The 22,502-nt window shown below is 44.3% G+C and overlaps 1 protein-coding gene across 2 annotated transcripts in view; it reads right to left on the bottom strand.

Moving 5' to 3' along the window:
- Positions 1 to 22,502, bottom strand: part of EPB41L3 (erythrocyte membrane protein band 4.1 like 3) — a 376,691-nt gene that overhangs the window by 263,592 nt on the left and 90,597 nt on the right. The window contains exon 1 of one of the 2 annotated variants that reach the window (XM_073679072.1): positions 18,006 to 18,077. The exons of the other annotated variant lie outside the window; for it this stretch is intronic. The gene's annotated coding sequence lies outside the window, so the exon portion shown is untranslated. Of the gene's footprint in view, positions 1 to 18,005; positions 18,078 to 22,502 lie in introns of those variants that run through there. 2 annotated transcript variants of the gene reach the window in all.

Below are 22,502 nucleotides of genomic sequence, written 5' to 3'. Positions count from 1 at the left end.
GGTACCACCAGGGCCAGTAATGGTACCACCAGGGCCAGTAATGGTACCACCAGGGCCAGTAATTGTTTCACCAGGGCCAGTAATTGTTTCACCAGGACCAGTAACAGTTCCACCGGGGCCAGTAACGGTGCCACCAGGTCCAGTAACGGTGCCACCGGGTCCAGTAACTGTGCCCCCAGATCCAGTAATGGTTCCACCAGGTCCAGTAACGGTACCACCAGGGCATGGAAGCCTCCCCAGTTGATTTCTCTTCATACAACTTTTAGTGGCCATGCCATTCTTTACTACCCATGGTCTGTTCTTCCACAGCTCACTAAGGTTATATTCAAACCTTCACAATTTCCATTTATCACAAGGAAATTCCACCGCTAAATACAGTAGCAGCAATTTACACAAATTTCATTCACACACTGCAGAAAAACAACCTTTACACTTAGCATTGGTGTCCTGGGTTCATATCTCCCCAAGGACAACATCTGCAAGGAGTTTGTATGTTCTCCCCGTGTTTCCTCTGGGTTCTCCGGTTTCCTCCCACACTCCAAAGACATACTGATAGGGAACTTAAATTGTGAGCCCCAATGGGGACAGTGATGATAAAGTGTGAAAAGTGCTGGGAATTAATGGCGCTATATAAGTAAAATAAAAAATACATTTGTTATGGATTGTCCCTATTGAATTGAACATGAAAGGCAACAAAATCCAATAATTTGGGGTTTTGCTGTAGATTACATGTGGATCGACAGCCAAATCTGCAGCACAAGCGTAAAGCATTACTCCAGCGGGGTTTTTTTATTGCAGTACTGCCACTAATCTAAGTTTCTTGACCTTAGTATTATGATTGATAGCTGCCATCTTCAGCTCTTCCTGGTGCCGCTCCGGTCCTGATCCGCCATCTTGTGACCGTAACTTCTGACTGACCGGAAGTCAGAGGCAACAGTCACAAGCTCTCAGTGTATGTCTATGAGACCCTCGTTCTCGCTCTTATTGACTTACATTGAGTTGTGATTTCTGGATCAGCAAACACCGGAGCGATCTGGCAGGTCACAAACTATTGGAGACTGACAAGAGCAGCACTGAGAAGAGCTGAAAACAACGGCTGGTAAGTATAGTACCAGGTGCAGGAAACTTACATTAGTAGCACCACTCCAGAGCTGAATATGGCAGCTGGTAAGAATAGTACTAGGTACAGGGAACTTAGATTGGTGGCACCACTCCAGAGCTGAATATGGCAGCTGGTAAGTATAGTACCAGGTGCAGGGAACTTACATTAGTAGCACCAATCCAGAGCTGAATATGGCAGCTGGTAAGAATAGTACTAGGTACTGGGAACTTACATTGGTGGCACCACTCCAGAGCTGAATATGGCAGCTGGTAAGTATAGTACCAGGTGCAAGGAACCTATATTAGTGGCACCACTCCAGAGCTGAATATGGCAGCTGGTAAGTATAGTACCAGGTGCAGGGAACTTACATTAGTAGCACCAATCCAGAGCTGAATGTGGCAGCTGGTAAGAATAGTACTAGGTACTGGGAACTTACATTGGTGGCACCACTCCAGAGCTGAATATGGCAGCTGGTAAGTATAGTACCAGGTGCAAGGAACCTATATTAGTGGCACCACTCCAGAGCTGAATATGGCAGCTGGTAAGAATAGTACTAGGTGCAGGGAACTTACATTGGTGGCACCACTCCAGAGCTGAATATGGCAGCTGGTAAGTATAGGACCAGATGCAGGGAACCTACATTAGTGGCACTACTCCAGAGCTGAATATGTCAGCTGGTAAGTATAGCACCAGGTGCAGGGAACTTACATTAGTGGCACTACTCCAGAGCTGAATACGGCGGCTGGTCAGTATAGTACCAGGTGCAGGGAACCTACATTAGTGGCACCACTCCAGAGCTGAATATGGCAGCTGGTAAGTATAGTACCAGGTGCAGGGAACTTACATTAGTAGCACCAATCCAGAGCTGAATGTGGCAGCTGGTAAGAATAGTACTAGGTACTGGGAACTTACATTGGTGGCACCACTCCAGAGCTGAATATGGCAGCTGGTAAGTATAGTACCAGGTGCAAGGAACCTATATTAGTGGCACCACTCCAGAGCTGAATATGGCAGCTGGTAAGAATAGTACTAGGTGCAGGGAACTTACATTGGTGGCACCACTCCAGAGCTGAATATGGCAGCTGGTAAGTATAGTACCAGATGCAGGGAACCTACATTAGTGGCACTACTCCAGAGCTGAATATGTCAGCTGGTAAGTATAGCACCAGGTGCAGGGAACTTACATTAGTGGCACTACTCCAGAGCTGAATACGGCGGCTGGTAAGTATAGTACCAGGTGCAGGGAACCTACATTAGTGGCACCACTCCAGAGCTGAATACGGCGGCTGTTAAGTATAGTACCAGGTGCAGGGAACTTACATTAGTGGCGCCACTCTAGAGCTGAATATGGCAGCTGTTAAGTATAGTACCAGGTGCAGGAAACTTACATTAGTGGCTCCACTCCAGAGCTGAATATGGCAGCTGTTAATTATAGTACCAGGTGCAGGAAACTTACATTGGTGGCACCACTCCAGAGCTGAACATGGCAGCTGGTAAGAATAGTACCATGTGCAGGGAACTTACATTAGTGGCTCCACTCCAGCAGTAAAATAAAAAAACAAAAACGCTACAGTGGTGCACTAACAAAACAAAAGTTGAGAATAACTTCTTTCGCTCCCTTGGTAACACTAGCCTGTCCCCCTGGAACTATGTATCTCAGCCTCCAATATGGACGTGTGATGTAGACACAGGACTGCTTGCAGCGATCGTACGTGTCGGCATGCCATCCTGGAGGCCAGGACACGGAATCCTGGGGATCAGCCTGGCATTATCATGGAAGAGACGCTTTGTCTGGAATCTGTTGAACTTGGTGACACTAATGTAGTGTAATCTGCTATTCTGTTCATTAAATAAAACTGAAACTTGTGTTATTAAAGCAGTTTCCCAGGACGTTTGATCATAGCCCCGTTAGGATAGGCCATCTATATCAGATCAGTGGAGGTGCACCTCCCGGCAAACCAGAAGGACTGTTCCAACAAAGTCGGAAGCCTCACTACTGATGTAAATAGAAAGTGCACAGCAAAGCGTCCAATGTGTGTACAGCAGGCGCAGTGCTATACCAGTGCCCGCTCCCAGTGCCCACAGTTATAACTACGGCATGTGCTGCATTCAGGGACATAGAAATAAAAAAGGCCTTTCTAAGATTAGAAAAATCAAGGCTGTGTAAGGAAGGAAACTACATTGTAGACACATATACTGTACATATACAGCCACCAATATGGCGGCTGTTGTGCTACAGTAACAGGATAGCGAGCCCCGGAGCTCTATGCAGTTTGCATAGCGCACCCCTTCTGGTTCACTGTAATTGAGTGACGCACTAATCTAATAGCGGACGTCGGCTACACTACTGGTCATGTTGGCAGATGCTACATCTGTATCAATGCGCACAGTGAAATCTCCAAACACTACATCTTTTAGGAGAAGACCGCACCCTTATCCATACTGGATTTTATGCGATAAATACACAGTGATCATATTCTTTGGGACGACCACCACTCTCAAGGACCACATTTCAATGCAATATTGGGTGGTAGGAAGTTTCACTATATAATGTTAAATCATTTACCTTAATGAATCACTCCTGGTTCTTAGCAAATGACAGCACAGAAATTATATACATGGGACCATTGGGTACTGAGCATGTGCACAATACTCACCCACCCCCTTCCACTATGGAGCAGTGTTCATTCACAAGCACAGGAGTCACAATGAATGCAAATGTGTTGTTCAAAGCAAACATGTCAAGGGTACTAATGATCAGTGCTGTGGAGGCCAGTGATCACACACTCCACAAATGTGATCTACTGACAGTTACCATTATTGCCTGGATTCCCCCTTTAATCGATTGTTCAGTACTCAGTACTATAGTTATTGACTTACCTATAGTTATTGACTTACCCATGTACAATATATGGAGAAAAGTATTGGGAAGCATCTCTAATCACTGCGTTCAGGTTTCCATTCAGTCCCATTGCCACAGTTGTATAAATTCCAGCCCTAGTCACGCAGTCTGCTTGTACCAACATTCATGAAAGAATGGGTCCTTCTAAAGAGCTCACTGGATTTGAGTGTCATACTTCAATAGGATGTTACTGTTGTAACAAGTCAGTTCGTGAAGTTTCTTCCCTAATAAATAATCTACGATCCACTGTGAGTGATAATATTGAAGAGTTTAGGAGGCACAGAAACTCAGCTACGAAGTGGAAGATCATGGGGTCACCAAGTACTAAGGGGCAGAGTGCATAAACGTCGTCAATGCTCTGCAGATGGAGTCAACAGCGTTCCAAATCTCCTCTGACATTAACGTCAGCACAGAGACTGTGTGCTCGAGAGCTTCATGGCACGGGTTTCCTCAGCTGAGCAGGTGATACAAACCTTACATCACCAAGCACAATTCATCAGATGGAGTGGTGTAAAGCGCACTGCCACTCAGTTCTGGAGCTGTGGAAAGTGTGCTGTGGAGTGACAAATCACACTTCTATATTTGTCTGATGGATGAGTGGGTGGTTTGGAAACTGCCAGAATGTTGTTATCTGACTGTATTGTGTTAACTATAAAGTTTGGTGGAGGAAGGATAATGCTATGGGGTTATTTTTTAGGGGCTAGGCCCATAAGTTCCCGTGAAGGGAAATCTTAATGCTTGAGCATACCAAGACCCTCTTATCCAACACCAGTGTCTGACTTCACATATGATGTTCTGGATGAATGGATAAAAATTCCCAAAGACCTATTACAAACATTTGAAGAATACCATCCTAGAATAGTGATGCAGAGTGCCTGAGGAAATGGTAGGTTCTAGTCTGAAACAAGTTGCAATAAATTGGATACTTTTTTATATTTGTACATCAGCACCCGGGATCTACCACACTCCTCTCTCCTTTACTTCTTATGTCCTCTCTCCATTTGGTGTGAGCACAGCGGCCGGAGCAGCAGCCACGATTGGATTATACATCACTCCATACGTCGTTGTGCCTGATGAGGAAAGCGACCAACCCTCCAACTCACCCTCACTTGCTACCCATGGTGTTACACAGGGAGCTCCTACTGTTTTTTTTTCTCTCACCAGACTTCCTGATAGTGGACGCTATTATAGCTCAAATAGGGGATAATATCTCTGCATTAATGCCTGCTGATTTCGAATCAGATGTCGTAAAAGCTCTTAAAAGTGGAATGTTTCCCAACACTTTTGTCAACCTACATTAGTGTATGTGTCTATGCTGCTATATGTACAATCTTAATCAGTATGTAACATAACTCTTGTTTGTGCCAATTCATAAAGGTAATTAATTTTCCCTAGAGAAGTCACACATCTAACATATGAAAAGTAAGTTGGGAGTGTAACGAGAACCCTAAGCACAGTGTCCAGGGATCTGCACACTGTGTGAGACAGCGTGGAAGGAGGACAGAGGAGCGGGACACTCTGGTTGGGGGCCGCGGAGGTGAGCTGGTCAGCGTCTCTGCCCGGGGAGGAAGGCACCCTCTTATATGAGCAGTACTTGGCACTATATACCGTATATTCCGGCGTATAAGACGACCTGGTGTATAAGACGACCCCCCTACTTTCCTGTTAAAATATAGAGTTTAGGATATATTCACCGTATAAGACTACCCCTTTTCCAACGCATACCAAACACCGGTAAAAATTAAAAAAAAACAGATTTGAATTTAACATGGTCCTTTTTTAATTTAAATTCTTATGACATGCAGGTATATAGCAGGAAAACTGTCACTCATAAACATAAGGCATACAACAACAACATTACTATCATCCATTTTCATCAGCGGCATACACCGGTACCCGACAATTTATAACAGACAGAATAGAGCTTCACACATAGATTAGATAGATAGAAACATGTCAGTCACATATATATGAAGTACAGTGACAGTGTTGCTTACTGTACTTGTCATTTAGTGTAAAGGATTTATTAAAAAATATAATAGTGTTTTCGTGCACCGTCTCTTTAAAAAAGCCGGCCGGCAATTCAGCATCTGTACCCGACAATTTAGAATAGAAGGAATAGAGAATCACACATAGATTAGATAGATAGAAACATGTCAGTCACATATATATGAAGTACAGTGACAGTGTTGATTACTGTACTTGTCATTTAGTGTTAAAATAAAGGATTTATTTTAAAAAAAATTGGCGTGGGGTTCCCCGTAATTTTAGTCTCTAGCGGAGGTTAAGCAGACAGCTGGGGCAGATGTTTGAAGCCTGGGAAGGGGGTAATACCCACGGAGCGTCCCAGACTACTAATATCAGCCCCCAGCTGAATACCTAGCCTTTACTAGCTATTAAAATGGGGGACCCCCCCAAAAAAATGACGTGGGGTCCCCCCTATTTTAATAGCTAGCAAAGGCTAGGCAGACAGCTGGGGGCTGATATTAATAGCCCAGGAAGGGTGCCATGAATATTGGCCCCCTCCCAGGCTAGAAACACCAGCCGTCAGCCGCCCCAGAAATGGCGCATCCATAGGATGCGCCAATTCTGGCACTTAGCCTCGCTCTTCCACGCTGCCCTGGTGCGGTGGCAGGGGGTAATAGGGCTGGGGTTCATGTCAGCGCCAGCTGCCATGAAGCCCAGGTTAGTAATGATGGGCGTCTATAAGACACCCCCATTACTAACCTACAAAGTGTTAAAAAGAAAAAACACACACTACACCAAGAAAAAAATAATTTATTTGAAATAAAACACACCATTTTATTTAATTCTTAGTTGACTAAAAAAAAAATAGTTACCTGTCCACGTTCCTGCGCTGATCTCCCATGCATAGCTGTCACATCTGGAGATGGTGACAGCTGTGCATGGCTGCTGTAAGCTCACATTGCCGGGAACACGTCCGCTCCCGGCAGCGGGAGCCACTGACTGAGGTCACCGGAGTGCATTCAGTCAGCGCAGCTCCGGAGACCTCCTTTACGGCACTGCTGTACCGTGGGAATTTCTCACGATACAGCAGGGCCGTAAAGGAGCTAACCGGAGCAGCGCTGCCTGAACTCCGGCGAACCCGCTTATGCAATGACGGGGCTGCTTTACGGCCCCGTCATTCTAGCTCCGGCAGCGGTTCAGAGCGGTCACATTCTATGTGGCTGCTCTGAACTGGAGATCTTCGTGGGACACTCGTGGACTACTACGGAGGGGTAAGGATAAGGTTGTGGTTTATTATTTTATATTTTATTACAGGAGATCGATGGCTTCGGGGAATTAGGTGTCTAGGTGAGTATAGATGTAGTTTTTTATTTTTTACTTTATTTTAGGTGGCGATCGGCGGGGACAGGTAATGTATGAACTAATTTATTGTAGGTAACCACTGGCCACCAATGACATGTATTTAACATTTATTGGGGACACAGTAGGGCAATTTATATAGCAGGATCAGGCTGATGGGAACTACTGCTCCCATCGAGCTGATCCTGCTGGCAGGAGTGGACGGGGGACAGACATAGGCCGATGGGAGTAGTAGTGTCACATCGGCCTATGTCTGCCTGCACGCACACACCCGCACACATCGCACAGACACCGCGCACACCCGCAGACATCGCACAGACACCGCACACATCGCACACACCCCCAGACATCGCACAGACACCGCGCACACCCGCACACACTCGCAGACATCGCACAGACACATCGCACAGACACATCGCACACACTCGCAGACATCTCACAGACACCGCACACACCCGCAGACATCGCACAGACACCCCACACACACTCGCAGACACACGCACAGACACCCGCACACACCAATCATGACGGGTCTGGGAGGTGAGGCTGACCTGTGAGACCGTGGGAAATTTCATGTGAGTTCATGCAATGCAGTCAAGCATGAACTCACATGAACCCTCTGAGGGCACCGCGGCGACTTCAAATGAACAGCTGATCGGCATCACCTGATACCTCAGCTGTTCATTTGAAATAACCGGCGGGAAAGCGCAGCACAGAACGGGAAAGCCGGCGGTGAAGTCTTTTCACTGCCGGCTTCCCCGCCCGGGTCCTTCGCTCCCCGCTCCTTTGTGCTGCACTCCCCGCCCGGTCCTAACTTACGATCGGGATGGGAGGTGGCGAGGGGAGCGGAGGATCGGGGTGGGAGGCTGCGGGGAAGCAGTATGGGGCTGTGTGATTGTTTAAAAGCCGGCGGCTTTTTACCGCCCGCCGGCTTTTAAACAATCAGGAGAATTCTCCCACGCTGGGATGGCATTCTGATGACAGGCTGGATCTCAGCTGAGCTCTGCCATCCAGCTTGTCATCCTTCAGAGACACTGCAGAGCGCAGGCATTATGGGAACTTCCGATTCCGGTATTCGATATTGTAAAAGTATCGGAATTAAGTATCGGAATTCAGATACCGCGAATATCGGCCGATACCCGATATTACAGTATCGGAATGCTCAACACTACTTGTCACAGAAGCGATGCGAACTTCCCAGCTCCGGACACAGCGCAGCGCTTCTGTGACAAGTGAAAGCTGTCGGCACAGAAGCCCTGCGCTGTGTCCGGAGCTGGGAAGACACTGCGATGTGTCAGAAAAGTTCGCTAGGTTCTGTCTGTTTCCGCTGCTGGGAATACGCTGCGCTGTGTCCCAGGCCTGAGAAGTCACAGCGCAGCGATGTGTCAGTTTCAGCACAGAAGCGCTGACTGTCTGGACCTACCGCCGCTGTATTTTAACTCCCTCCACCTTATATTAACTCCCACATGGCAGGGATACGGCCACGGCAGCTTATTAACACCCCCAGAGTATCCCCGCATGTCAATTTCTGAAAGTTCAAAAACATTACCGGCGTATAAGACGACCCCAGACTAGACAGAAGATTTTTCAGTCTTCAAAAGTCGTCTTATACGCCGGAATATACGGTACTTGAATCACTATGTACAGACACGGCAGCATCTTATTCATTTAACAATCTACCCAGTTCATTGTTATATAAATTTGTGATTGAGGATAATGTCACATTTGCATGTAGCTGAAAAGTGGGGCCCTGGGGTTGGCTACTGGTGGGCCCTTGGCACCCCAGTCCAAACCTACTTACCCGGATACATTATTACCCTTCTTTACTGTTGGATTTTGATGTATGTAACAAAGTGAATACATTGGCAGCCATGATTCCACCTAATTCCATGTTAACTCTGAAAATTAAGTTAGGCTGGTAAAATGTGTAAAACCTGTCAATCACGTAATGCTAAATAAATGTCCATTTTTCTTTGCATGATATTATCTTTCTATAGAGGATATCATTTCCTCTATAAAGGTTTTTCTTTTTCTGGTAATTGCAAGTGACCTTACTTAGATTACTTTAGCAGTCCCAGTGAAATGTCAGCTGGAACTTTACGCAATGGAGATAAATTAGGTATTTAGCAGTCGGATAGTTTCAGAGATGGAATGCCAATACCTTTATTATGCGTAATGGATATTTATTTAGGCATTATACAAAGATGAGGGCATGAAGCCCACCCAGGAGTAGCCCCGTAAGCGGTCTAGAACTAAAGGTTAGAGACCGCTACCTTTAAGGGGTTGTCCACTACTCAGACAACTTCTTCTTAAATACCATATTACTCAGAGGAAAATAAAAATAACAGATACCTCCCACGCTGGCACCACTAAAAGCAATGATGACGTCGGGTCTTCCAGGACTTTTATGACATAATGCAACGTGTACACGGCAGCCAATCAGCGACTTCTAATGGCTTGCAGTTCTCACACTTCATTTGGATGTCTAAGGTTCGCCTGAAGGAAGTGTGACTGATACCAGCGCTCTCATCTCTGGAACAGCACAAATGGAGGTGAGTATCTGTTATTTTTATTTTACTTAAGGGAATATATTATTTAAGAAGGGGGTTGTCCGAGTACTGCACAATGCCTCTAAGGTCTCATTCACACAGTCCTAGTTCATGTTTTTATTATTCATATATTTAGAAGATTCTGGAGAGAATACTTCAAGATGGAGTTTTTTTCCCCAGTCTTGAGCCAGTGCGCACTGGAGCAAAATGTTGGATGCCTTTTAATTAGCGATGAGCAAGCGTGTTCTGTTAACCCTTTCGGGGAGCATGCTCGTGTGCTCGCCAGGTGTTTGCAGCATGCTCAAATGTTATGTTAGAGTCACTCCATGTGCATGATTTGCGACTGTTTGACAGCTTTAATACATGTGAGGAATGCCTAACAAACAGGCATTTCTCACCTATATTAAAGCTGTCAAACAGTCGCAAATCATGAGCACGAAGTGACTAAAACATAACACCCGAGCACGTCAAAGATATTCGGAAACCACCCAAGCATGCTCTTAATTCTCGAGTAACGAGTATGCTCGCTCATCACTACGCCTAATGAGTTGGCGCATCTCTCAGCTGCTTAACAAAAGATGAGGGTGAGATACTTTCTCTTGTCACCTCTGTATGATTCATTTTATATGATGGTCTTGAACTTCTGCGATATATCAAAGTATATAGACCAAATAAAACTTAATGTAGCAACATAGCAAAATCATAATACATACTATAACAATTAGACAAGACTCGGAATATACTATCCATATGATCTGTCGTATACAAATCTCAATAAAGGAGTTGTAAAGTGTTATATAAATAAAGCTTATTTACTGTTAATGAAAAGTTACGGAACATTCTAATAATGTTAATATTTTTATTCTTCATCATTTTCAAGATCTCCTGAATTTTAACACAACGAAGTGTATCAGTGCACCTCAATGTGTGTTAGAATAAGGATTATACTATCATTGAAGCCTTACGTATAATGTGTGGCATCAATTGTGCAATTATTGAACATGATTATACTGCAATTTTAAAAGAATCAATTGAGGTGACAACAATGTTTATTTCAAATAAAATGTAAGTAGAAATTACTACAGCCGCATGAACATGATCTTATTGCTGCTCTGTACAAATTGTAAGTTATATGGTACCAAAAATAAGCACCCATAAAAATCTACTGGCCTATACTATGTACCTGTGTCATGTTAAGGACTCGGGTAGCCAACTTCTAGAGTACCTTTGTAATACGATGTACGGTAATTCTGTGCCTACAGCTTTGAAGTAAGGAAGCGTTGGGCCTATATGTTCTGCCATAAGACTTTTTGCACATTGATCTACTACAACTTACACATTACACATACAGGAGCTTTTATGACATCTCACTCTAAATCCATAAGCATTAATATGAAGTTGGCCCTCCCTTTCACCCATAACAGCCTCCTATATTATGGGAAGGCTTTCTAAAAGATTTTGAAGTGTCTGTGGGAATTGTTGCCCATTCATCCAGAAAAGCATTTGTGAGGTCAAACGCTGGAATGAACAATAATGAAGATTGATGAGGCTATCTCATTCAACACTGTAGGAGTTTGATGGAGTTTAGGTCATAGTTCTATGGAGACCAGTCAAGTTTTTCCACGCAGATGTCAGCCAACCATGCCTTTATGGACCTTGCATTATGCACTGGGGCACAGTCTGGCTAGAATAGAAAAGGGTTTTCCCCAAACAGTTCCCACAAAGTTAGAAGCCTTCATCTGATGAAGCATTAAGATTTCCGTTCACTGTAGATAAGGAGCCTAGGCAGACCTCTAAAAAACAACACCAAAGCATTATCCCCCATCCATCATACATTACAGTTGACACTATGTAATCAGGCAGGAAACATTCTCCTGCCATTTGTCCATCAGATGCCAGATAGAGAAGAGTGATTTACCACTCCATCTGACAATTGGCATTGTGCTTGTTGATGTCAGGATTGTATATATGTACTTGGACATAGAAATTGTCAGGAGCTGCAACTCCGCTGCTTCCAATCGTCAGGACAATTACGCAATTGACTGACGAGTGATAGACGAGGAATTATATACATCTGAGGTAATGGGGCCAAAAGAAAAACCTGAATTCAACTGAGGCCTTATTCAAAAATCAGTGTGCCTGTGTGCCCACCATGCGGATTTAATGTGTTTCCGCGGCGCCATTTCCACTGCAAAAACGCATTAGAAACGCATGTTAAGTTGTCTACCATGTTTCCCAATGATAATCCGCATTTCCGCTGCGGATAATCTTTGCGGAAAAATCCACAGCACAACCATTTCTTGTGCGTAATCGTGGCGAAATTGCCGCCATTGACTTGCATTGAACCGCATAACATCCGCATGCATACATGTGTACATGCGGATTTTATGCGGTTCAATGTGCGTATGGTACCCGGGTCTGGAGAAGAGGAGACTCTCCTCCAGAGCCGGGTACCATTAGTAAAAAAATAATTAAAACGTAAAAAATAAAAAAAAACATTATACTTACCTCTCCGGCGGCCCCCGGTCTCCTTCTCCGGTGGCTTCCTCTGTGTTCCGCGATGTTCTGAAAGGACCTGAGGTGACCTCATTTAGTCATGTGATGGTCACGTGACCGCTGACTTCAGCGTTCGCGTGACCTGTCAGCTGACTAAATGACGTCAGCGCAGGTCCTTTCAGAACATCGCGGAACGCTGAGGACGTCACCGGAGAAGGAGACCGGGGGCCGCCGGAGAGGAAAGTATAATGTTTTTTTTATTTTTTACGTTTTAAATTCTTTTTTTTACTATTGATGCTGCATTTAAAGCAGCATAAGTTGGTCACACAATATCCATACTGGTTGCATGGATTTATATTGTGTGACCAACTTGTCAAGCACTTTTCTAAGTGATGCTCAAAATCGCTTGGAAAAGCGCTTGAAGAAATGCATGCAAAAACGCTTAAAAAACGCTTCTCCCTGGCAGAAAAAACGCATGTAAAATCCGCATGCGTTTTTTCTGCTAAGGAGATGCAGAAATGCTCAGGAAAATTTCTGCTTCATTTCTGCATCTTGGGCACATAGCCTGAGTCATGTAAGTGTTCTTATCAGTGGTTTTCACGGCTAGATTACAAACCCATTGCAGCCTATGAAGCTGTTCACATGTCTGTGATTTTTGCAGACTGAACAGTCCTCAAGAAAACACGGAGACATGTCTGTTTTTGACCATGGGTCAAAATTATCCATACAAATCGCTGCGTCCGCGAAAATCATGGAACGCACAAAAATGACATCACTGTGCAATCCATGTGCCGTCTGTGATTGTAATGTATAGGAGAAGATTTGCTGTTTGTTTGGGTTTACTTTGTTATTTTTTTCCCCATCAGTGAAAAATTACTCATAAAACACTGATGGTAAAAGGGTGTAAAAGCTGACCCGCTGACCAAACACTGATGAAATTTGGATCCAAAACACTGATGAACAAAGGTCCATGATTTTATATATAAGAAAAATCCCTGCCGTCTGAATGAGGCCTAATAAGAAGTGGGTCCCAATACTTTTGACCATATAGTGCATTAACATAAGGCGTTATTTTATTAAAGTGCAGCTAATGTGGAGCATGTAATGGTGTCTCTAATGGTGGCTGTGGATTCATGGAGACTTCCTCATATAAAAATGCCAGGAACTAAAAGCCGACAAGTCGTTATTATTTTTCTCGGCCCTACACTGGACATCCAGGTTGACGAGCACTAAAGGCAGCTTTTCCATCTCCCACAGGGGATGTTACGAAGACTTCCAATAACCCTTAATGACATATAAACCTGCATAGTTGAAACCTCATAAATGGCTGAGCAGGACTACAAAGCCAGGAGGAAATAGTCTTTAATGATGCAAATGAAACGGTTTTGTGTAATGAGATTAGGGAATAAAGTGTTTTTTTCCTTACAAAATATTGAGAAAATCTCTACAGTTTAATGGAAATGAGTAGTCTTCGAACCAGCACTGACAACTTTTGATAAAACATGTAGCAAATAAAATTATACAGCACGTGAACAGTAATTTACCTAAAATGTCACCAAGTATATAAATTTTCCATTCCGTTAGAATTGTTTTTTTTTTAAGAATAGTATACCAAAATACTGCAAAATTACCATACAAAACCTTGATAGGGCAGCATCAGATTATTCCTAACATGCCATCGTGTGCAACATAAAAAAGCAGTATTCAAAAGATGCATCGAATCCGAACTTATAACTGCTCTGTCATTTGTCTTTTACGCCTTATCCTCTATTTGTTTTGCGCTATTATTTAATCTTTCTTTTTAAGTCTTTTTTATATTTCCTGGACAAATTTGTTTATCCAGATGTTTTAAAACAGATTCATGAATTGCGAGAATGGCAACTTTTCCTAAATGTTGCATTTTTCGGTGCATCTCACTCCAATCCCTGTCTGGAGTAAGGTTTCTGGAGGAGTTCTTATTTTTCGTGTAGCTGAAGACTAGCTTGCGACATTTTAAACGTTTTATAACTTTCTACGCTAAAAAGTCGACAAAAACGGTTAAAGAAAACATTTCTTTTTCAGCCAAATTCAAGAACCACATGTGCTCTTTTGAAAAATGTGACACAAAATATATCAACAAATACCTTAAGATAAAAAGGAAAAGTGACTTAAAAAATTGCAAGTAATAAATCGGGCCCTATGTATTATATGGACATAATAAGGTATTTATCAACTGCACAAATCTCTCCTTCCATCACAATCCTTTCTAAAAGCCCCTTGAACTCAGGTTCATGGACATGTGACTTGTGAGATTACCTTTTATCCAGCTGGAAGTAGCCATTACAATTTGGATACACTGTTGCCATAAAGGGATATACAAGTGCTTCTCACTAAATCAGAATATCATCAAAAAGTGAATTTATTTCAGTTCTTCAATACAAAAAGTGAAACTCATATATTATATAGAGTCATTAAAAACAGAGTGATCTATTTCAAGTGTTTATTTCTGTTAATGTTGATGATTATGGCTTACAGCCAATGAAAACACAACAGTCATTATCTCAGTAAATTAGAATACTTTATAACAACAGCTTGAAAAATGTTTTTAAATCTGAAATGTTGGCCTACTGAAATGTATGTTCAGTAAATGCACTCAATACTTGGTCGGCTCCTTTTGCATCAATTACTGCATCAATGCAGCGTGGCATGAAGGCGATCAGCCTGTGGCACTGCTGAGGTGTTATGGAAGCCCAGGTTGCTTTGATAGCAGCCTTCAGCTCGTCTGCATTGTTGGGTCTGGTGTCTCTCATCTTCCTCTTGACAATACCCCATAGATTCTCTATGGGGTTAAGGTCATGCGAGTTTGCTGGCCAATCAAGCACAGTGATACTGTTGTTTGTAAACCAGGTATTGGTACTTTTGGCAGTGTGGACAGGTGCCAAGTCTTGTTGGAGTATGAAATTTCCATCTCCAAAAAGCTTGTCGGCAAAGAGAAGCATGAAGTACTCTAAAATTTCATGGTAGACGGCTGCGCTGACTTTGGTCTTGATAAGATACAGTGGACCTACACCAGCAGATGACATGGCTCCCCAAAACATCACTGATTGTGGAAACTTCACACTAGACCTCAAGCAGCTTGGATTGTGGCCCCGCCACTCTTCCTCCAGACTCTGGGACTTTGATTTCCAAATGAAATGCAAAATTTACTTTCATCTGAAAACAACACCTTGGACCACTGAGCATCAGTCCAGGTCTTTCCCTCCTTGGCCCAGGTAAGACGCTTTTGGCATGGTCTATTGGTCCTGAGTGGCTTGACACAAGGAATGCGACACTTGTAGCCCATGTCCTGGATACGTCTGTGTGTGGTGGCTCTTGAAGCAATGACTCCAGCATCAGTCCACTCCTTGTGAATCTCCCTCAAATTTTTGAATGGCCTTTTCTTAACAATCCTTTCAATGCTGCAGTTATCCCGGTTGCTTGTGCACCTTTTTCTACCACACTTTTTCCTTCCACTCAAAGTTCCATTAATATGCTTGGATACAGCACTCTGTGAACAGCCAGCATCTTTAGCAATGACCTTTTGTGGCTTACCCTCCTTGTGGAGTGTGTCAATGACTGCCTTCTGGACATCTGTAAAGTAAGCAATCTTCCCCATGATTGTGGAGCCTACAGAAACAGACTAAGGGACCTTTTTATACGCATCGGAAGCTTTTGCAGGTGTTTTTTGTTAATTCTAATTTACTGAGATAATGACTTATGTTTTCATTGGCTGTAAGCCATAATCATCAACATTAACAGAAATAAACACTTGAAATAGATCACTCTGTTTGTAATGACTCTATATAATATATGAGTTTCACTTTTTGTATTGAAGAACTGAGATGAATTAACTTTTTTATGATATTCTAATTTAGTGAGAAGCACCTGTACATGGTCATCAACAAAGCTCAGGTAAACTGCAAGACCTATGGAACCCAATGTGTGCCACAAGAACTTCCCCACCATCATCACAACTTTAAAGGGGTTGTCCAGTCTAAAATGAAAAGTCTGCAGTCAATCTGTGTGACTGCAGACATGAGAATCCCCCCGACACACGCACTGTGCGCTGCGTGGATTCGTTGATTTCTGAGCCGGGACCGGCGAGTACTTATGTGTTATACATACTCCCGGGCAGATCCCGTCTAGTGGGCGCAACCTCGCTCCATACACTTGTATTGAGCGAGGCCATACCCACTAGACGGCCAGGTCACTGGATGGGGTGTGGCCTCCCTCAATACAAGTGTATGGAGCGAGGCTGCGCCCACTGGCCAGCAGTATGTATAAAGCATATATACCCTCTGGTCCCGGCTCAGAAACCTCGCAGTATACAGTGCGTGCCCTACGGGCTTCATAAGTCTGCAGTCACATAGAATAATTGCAGACTTATTCATTTAGACCGGACAACCCCTTTAATTGCAGAAAATGGGTAAGGTGTAAAATCACTCAACTGGTGTCTGTTCTGAGAACTGTTTATGTTGGTAAAGTCTGACTCATTTTTCCAACAACTGCTTTTATGGTGAACTTTGGTGCACTGTAGACTCAATGGTGGACATCTATTTAGCAAAATGTTCAAGAATTAATGATTAAAATGAGCCAAAAAACTGTCATGCATGTCATACGACTAACTTATTATGGGTTTTAGACACTTTTTATGCCTTTTACTGGAGAGTAGCTATATGGAATTGTTAAGTGCAAAACCTATATTAAGGGTATGTGCACACGATGCAGAAATGAAGCAGAAAATTTCTGCATCATTTCTGCATCTCCCTGGCAGAAAAAACGCATGCAGATTGTGCATGCGTTTTTCCTGCAGAATACATGCGGATCCACATGCAGATTCACATGCGTTTCCGCATGCAGATTGACAAGCGCTTTCCAGGCGATTTTAGCATCACCTGGAAAGTGCTTGATAACTAGGTCACACTATATAAATCCATGCAAACAGCATGGATTTATACAGTGTGACCCGAGAGAGTGTATATACTTACCTCCGATGGCCCGCGCTGTCCTGCTCACTCCGTTCTCCCGGCTGCCGGCAACTTTGAATTGAAAGACCTGCCGACGTCAGCGTCACGTGACCCGTCACATGACTCTGACGTCACCGCAGGTCCTACAACTCACTGCAAGTGCCGGGAACCAAGCGGGAGCGCTGCGCGGGCCGACAGATGGTAAGTATATATATATTTTTTATTTTATTCTTGTTTTAGGCTGTGTTCACACGATGCGTATTTCATGCGTTTCCGCGGCGTTTTTGCAGTTGCGTAAACGCCGCGGAAACGCATGAAAAACGCATGGTAGAAGGGCAGCAATGTTCCCCAATGGAAATCCGCATGTGCTGTGCCCATGATGCGGATTTTTCCGCAGCGTTAACGCTGCGGTCAAAAATCCGCAGCATGTCAATTAATTTTGCGGAAACGCGGCGATTTCGCCGCCATTGACTTGCATTAGAACGCGCCAATTCCGCAAGACAGCATTTGTACTTGCGTAATTGGTGCGTTCTAATGTGCGGATGGTACCCGGGTGTGGAGGAGAGGAGAGTCTCATCCACACCCAGGTACCATTAAAAAAGCTGTAAAAAGAAGAATAAAATAAAAAATAAATGTATTCTTACCTTCTGTCGGCCCGCGCTGCGCTCCCGCTTGGTTTCCGGCACTTGCAGTGAGTTGTAGGACCTGCGGTGACGTCAGAGTCATGTGACGGGTCACGTGACGCTGACGTCGGCAGGTCTTTCAATTCAAAGTTGCCGGCAGCCGGGAGAACGGAGTGAGCAGGACAGCGCGGGCCATCGGAGGTAAGTATATACACTCTCTCGGTTCACACTGTATAAATCCATGCTGTTTGCATGGATTTATATAGTGTGACCTAGTTGTCAAGCACTTTCCAGGTGATGCTAACATCGCCTGGAAAGCGCTTGTCAATCTGCATGCGGAAACGCATGTGAATCTGCATGTGGATCCGCATGTATTCTGCAGGAAAAACGCATGCACAATCTGCATGCGTTTTTTCTGCCAGGGAGATGCAGAAATGATGCAGAAATTTTCTGCTTCATTTCTGCATCGTGTGCACATACCCTTACAGCTTTTTTAATGGTACCTGGGTGTGGAGGAGACTCTCCTCTCCTCCACACCCGGGTACCATCCGCACATTAGAACGCACCAATTACGCAAGTACAAATGCTGTCTTGCGGAATTGGCGCGTTCTAATGCAAGTCAATGGCGGCGAAATCGCCGCGTTTCCGCAATTGACATGCTGCGGATTTTTGACCGCAGCGTTAACGCTGCGGAAAAATCCGCATCATGGGCACAGCACATGCGGATTTCCATTGGGGAACATTGCTGCCCTTCTACCATGCGTTTTTCATGCGTTTCCGCGGCGTTTACGCAACTGCAAAAACGCCGCGGAAACGCATGAAATACGCATCGTGTGAACACAGCCTCATAGTAAGCAACATTATGGGTGTAAAGTAGACCAACAAAGATGTCGTATATGGAAACTGGCTGGCATACTGTATCTAGAAAGATGCCCCAATTTCATCACACCACTGACAAATGATCCACAGTTGTGTCTCATTTAGTTTTGTCCTGCCTGACTTTAGTACAGTAATAATAAATCTCCACCAATGTTCTAAGTTGACAGAATTAGAAGCCGGTGTGGTCATTTTGCTGCATGCCATCACCTTCAGTCTGATGCCCTGCGCCTATAGGGAGGCTCTTTTGCATCACTGTTGTAGCTCATGGTTAATAGAGCATGGCAGAGCTGTGTGCACAGAGCCTGCATGCCAGCAGATGAGTACACCCTCTGTGCCATGGTGCAGCACATCCGAGCAATGTTATGATGGGAGAATATTTACATAAATGGCACATGATGGAACATAATGTGATTTTTTTTTCCTCACAGCTTCAACATAAATATATGAGGAACAGATCTTTATTTCCCTATGACAAAAGCTATGTTTGGCACTGAATATAAAGCTTTAACATAAATATAATAGAATATGTCTAACAGGGCAACACAGCCAATAATATATTACGTTCCTTAAAGTACTATAATCAGATAATGTGGTCCTTAAAGGGAATCTGTCACCAGTTTTTTTTTTGTATATGAACAAATACCACCACCTTCATCAGCGCCTGTGCTGCATTCCACAACATTGTATATTATCCCCTGAATTGCTCCCGCGCTGTAATGGTCGGGTCCCATGGGCGTCATTTCTGTGGCGATATTTGTGCCTTTTCTAAGCCTGAAATCACTGTCCTCCGGCATTCTTCGATATGGATGACACATCCTGACGCATCGAACAAAATCTTGCGCATGCGAAGGAACATCGACAGCTCGCGCAGGTACACTTTGCTCTGCCACACTGTGGGCAGAGCATAAAACATAACTGCGCTTGCGGACCGTGCCGGCGCATGCACAGTGATGTTGCCATGCTAGGTAGGGAAGGACACAGCGTACGACGACGGGAAAAGGGGGAAGCCCAGCAATTAGGGAAAGGGAGAGTGGAGACCCCTAGGCAGATCTAACACCACCCAGACTCCCCTAACATCTCTAAATAGGTTCTGCACCTATCGCCAAGCAGGATACCTTAGCCCTGTCTGTCCCTAGAGCTAGGTCCTAGGAAGGGAGGGGAAGGGGTGAGCACTAGTCAGCCCAACGGCAACTAAAGACAAACCAGGGAAACAGTGAAGGGGATACACTTAGCTTTGAGAAGACACCAGAGAGATCATGGCTACAATCCACAAAGGAACTCCAAGAAGAATCTAGCTGACTGCTAGAACACCAGAACTGAATAGGAATGTACTCTTTCACCAGTGATTCTCTGGAGAAACTGAGAGTATTTAAGAATCCAGCAAGGGTGTTTTAATTAGCAGCAGAAGGTGAAGATCACCGCTGGGTCCTAGAGAGGGAGGGATGATAAAAGGATAAAAAAGGTGTCTGCAAGACCAAGCGCAGCGACCTTCTACAGCCGGATCCAGAATGACTGTCAAACCTGATACACCCGTGACAGATGTTTTATGCTCTGCCCGCAGTAGGACAAGGCATGCGTGAGCCGACAATGTCCCAGCGCAGGAGCGAGATTTCGTTAGACAATGTGGATGACACAAGGCGCATCATCCACATCAATCAAAGCTGGAGGAGGACAATTACCAGCAGAGAAGAAGGACAGAGGGTTCAGCATTGGTGCTCTTCGGACCAGACAGCTCGGATTTGCATACAGTGTGGGAGCAATTCAAAATGTTTTTAAAGGGGTGTTTACAGTGGGAGCCAGGGGATAATATACAACTTTGTGGAATGCAGCACAGGCGCTGATGAAGGTGGTGGTATTTGTTCATATACGAAAAAAATAATGACAGCTTCAGTTTAAAGGGAATCAGTCATATACTTCATGTAGCCCGCACCACGTGCGGCATGAATCAGAGATAGTTTGCACCTCTCACTTCCTCCGGATGTATGTGATTCGTCTGAAGGAGAGGAGATTGGAGCCAGCGCTGACTGGCCGCAAGGATCTTGTGACATAATGACACGCGAACCCTACGAGAGCGCAAGCCGATAAGGCTGGAATGGCAATGGCACTGAATATAGATATTATTTTACTGGGGAGAGACAGAGGGCCTGAGAATGGTTTGTCCGAGTAATGGACAACCCCTTTAAAGTCGGTTTATCTGTAAGCAGTGTTGTTCTTATTTGCTGCAAATGTATCAAAATTGTTTCACTGTGCTTAATAAATGTAACACATTTCTAAATAGGTCTAGAGAAGTTTCTTCTATTTTTACACCACCCACCTACCGGAGTGATTACACATAACTGAGCTTATCAAGATATAATAACGTTTGAAGCGAGGTGTGCTGCATAAATAAAAATCACTACGGATGCAGTACTTTTCTTTTGACACTATGAAGGCAGCAACCTGCAAAATTCTTTGTGGTGCCAGCTTGCACCAAAGCAGTAGCTTCTTAGAGCTTTGGCAATAACAAAGAAACTAGCTGCCTCCTCATCAAAGCCAGAGTCTGAGATGTAGTACTGGAGGGCAGCCTGTGGGTCCTGCTGTACATGTCAGACATGAGGCACTCACATACTCATTCTCTTTTATTCCCCCCGACACATCTTCTTGAGTACTGCTCTCATTTTAACAACTGTATGTAATGAAACACCTCTTAAAATTTGAGAATAATGATGAGAAATATGACAAATCAGCTTGAAGCTGTAGCTACCTCGTTCGTCTCTTGAAAAATAAATTTAAAACGGAGATCCCATTATAGTTTTATTAATTCTCAAATAAATTGTCCCCACACATTTATGCTTCACCGAACAAGGTAAAGCAGAAATCCTTGTTACACCTGCTGCCATTTTGCTGCCCCTAGCATAGCCTGCCCACCCACCAAGTGCCGTAATGCCTCTGATGCAAGTGCCTTGTTGCCCATGGTGCTTCCTCCCCACCAAACAAGCAAGTGCTGCCTCCTAAATAGCCTCCCCACTAAACAAGCAAGATCCTTGTTACCCCCTGTGATACCTCCCCACCCACCAAGTGCACTGATGCATCCGGTAATGCCCACTTAGCCACTAAATGCCGCACTACCCCTGATGCAACCAACAAAAGATGAAATAAGAGTTGTGGCAGGGAGAGCAAGAGCAGATGGAGAAGAAAATGGGAGTTAAATGACTCCAATAAAAAAAATATCATTGGAAAGTTACGGTTTACACGGTTACAATTTATTATCCCTGTGACTACATCACATCAGTATGAGATTGACTATATAGTCCATGGTAACGAAGTGTGGTAGTAATCTACTGTGTGAAAAAAAAAACAACTCTCATCATACCTTACTATTCTATAGGCTAGTTAAAGGGTTGATATTGACTTTTATGAGTGCTTTCTGTAACGGGTCTGGGAGGCGGAACCTCTGGGCTACTATACAAGGGAGCGGTCCTTGTAAGGGAGCGGGTGGCGACCAGGCAGGCAGTCACAGCAGGTGACCGGGACAGTCTCTGGGTGTACGGGCAGGAGGTCACGGCAAGTGATCAGGGCAGTCTCTGGAAGAACGGGCTGGAGGTCACGGCAAGTGACCGGGGCAGTCTCTGGAAGAACGGGCTGGAGGTCACGGCAAGT

Source organism: Phyllobates terribilis, unplaced genomic scaffold (genome assembly GCF_046119375.1).
Source record: "Phyllobates terribilis strain yellow unplaced genomic scaffold, ASM4611937v1 Scaffold_4__5_contigs__length_816908805, whole genome shotgun sequence".
Taxonomy (NCBI): domain Eukaryota; kingdom Metazoa; phylum Chordata; class Amphibia; order Anura; family Dendrobatidae; genus Phyllobates; species Phyllobates terribilis.
The sequence above is the reverse complement of the archived record's forward strand: the minus strand, read 5'-3'. Positions and strand labels throughout refer to the sequence as shown.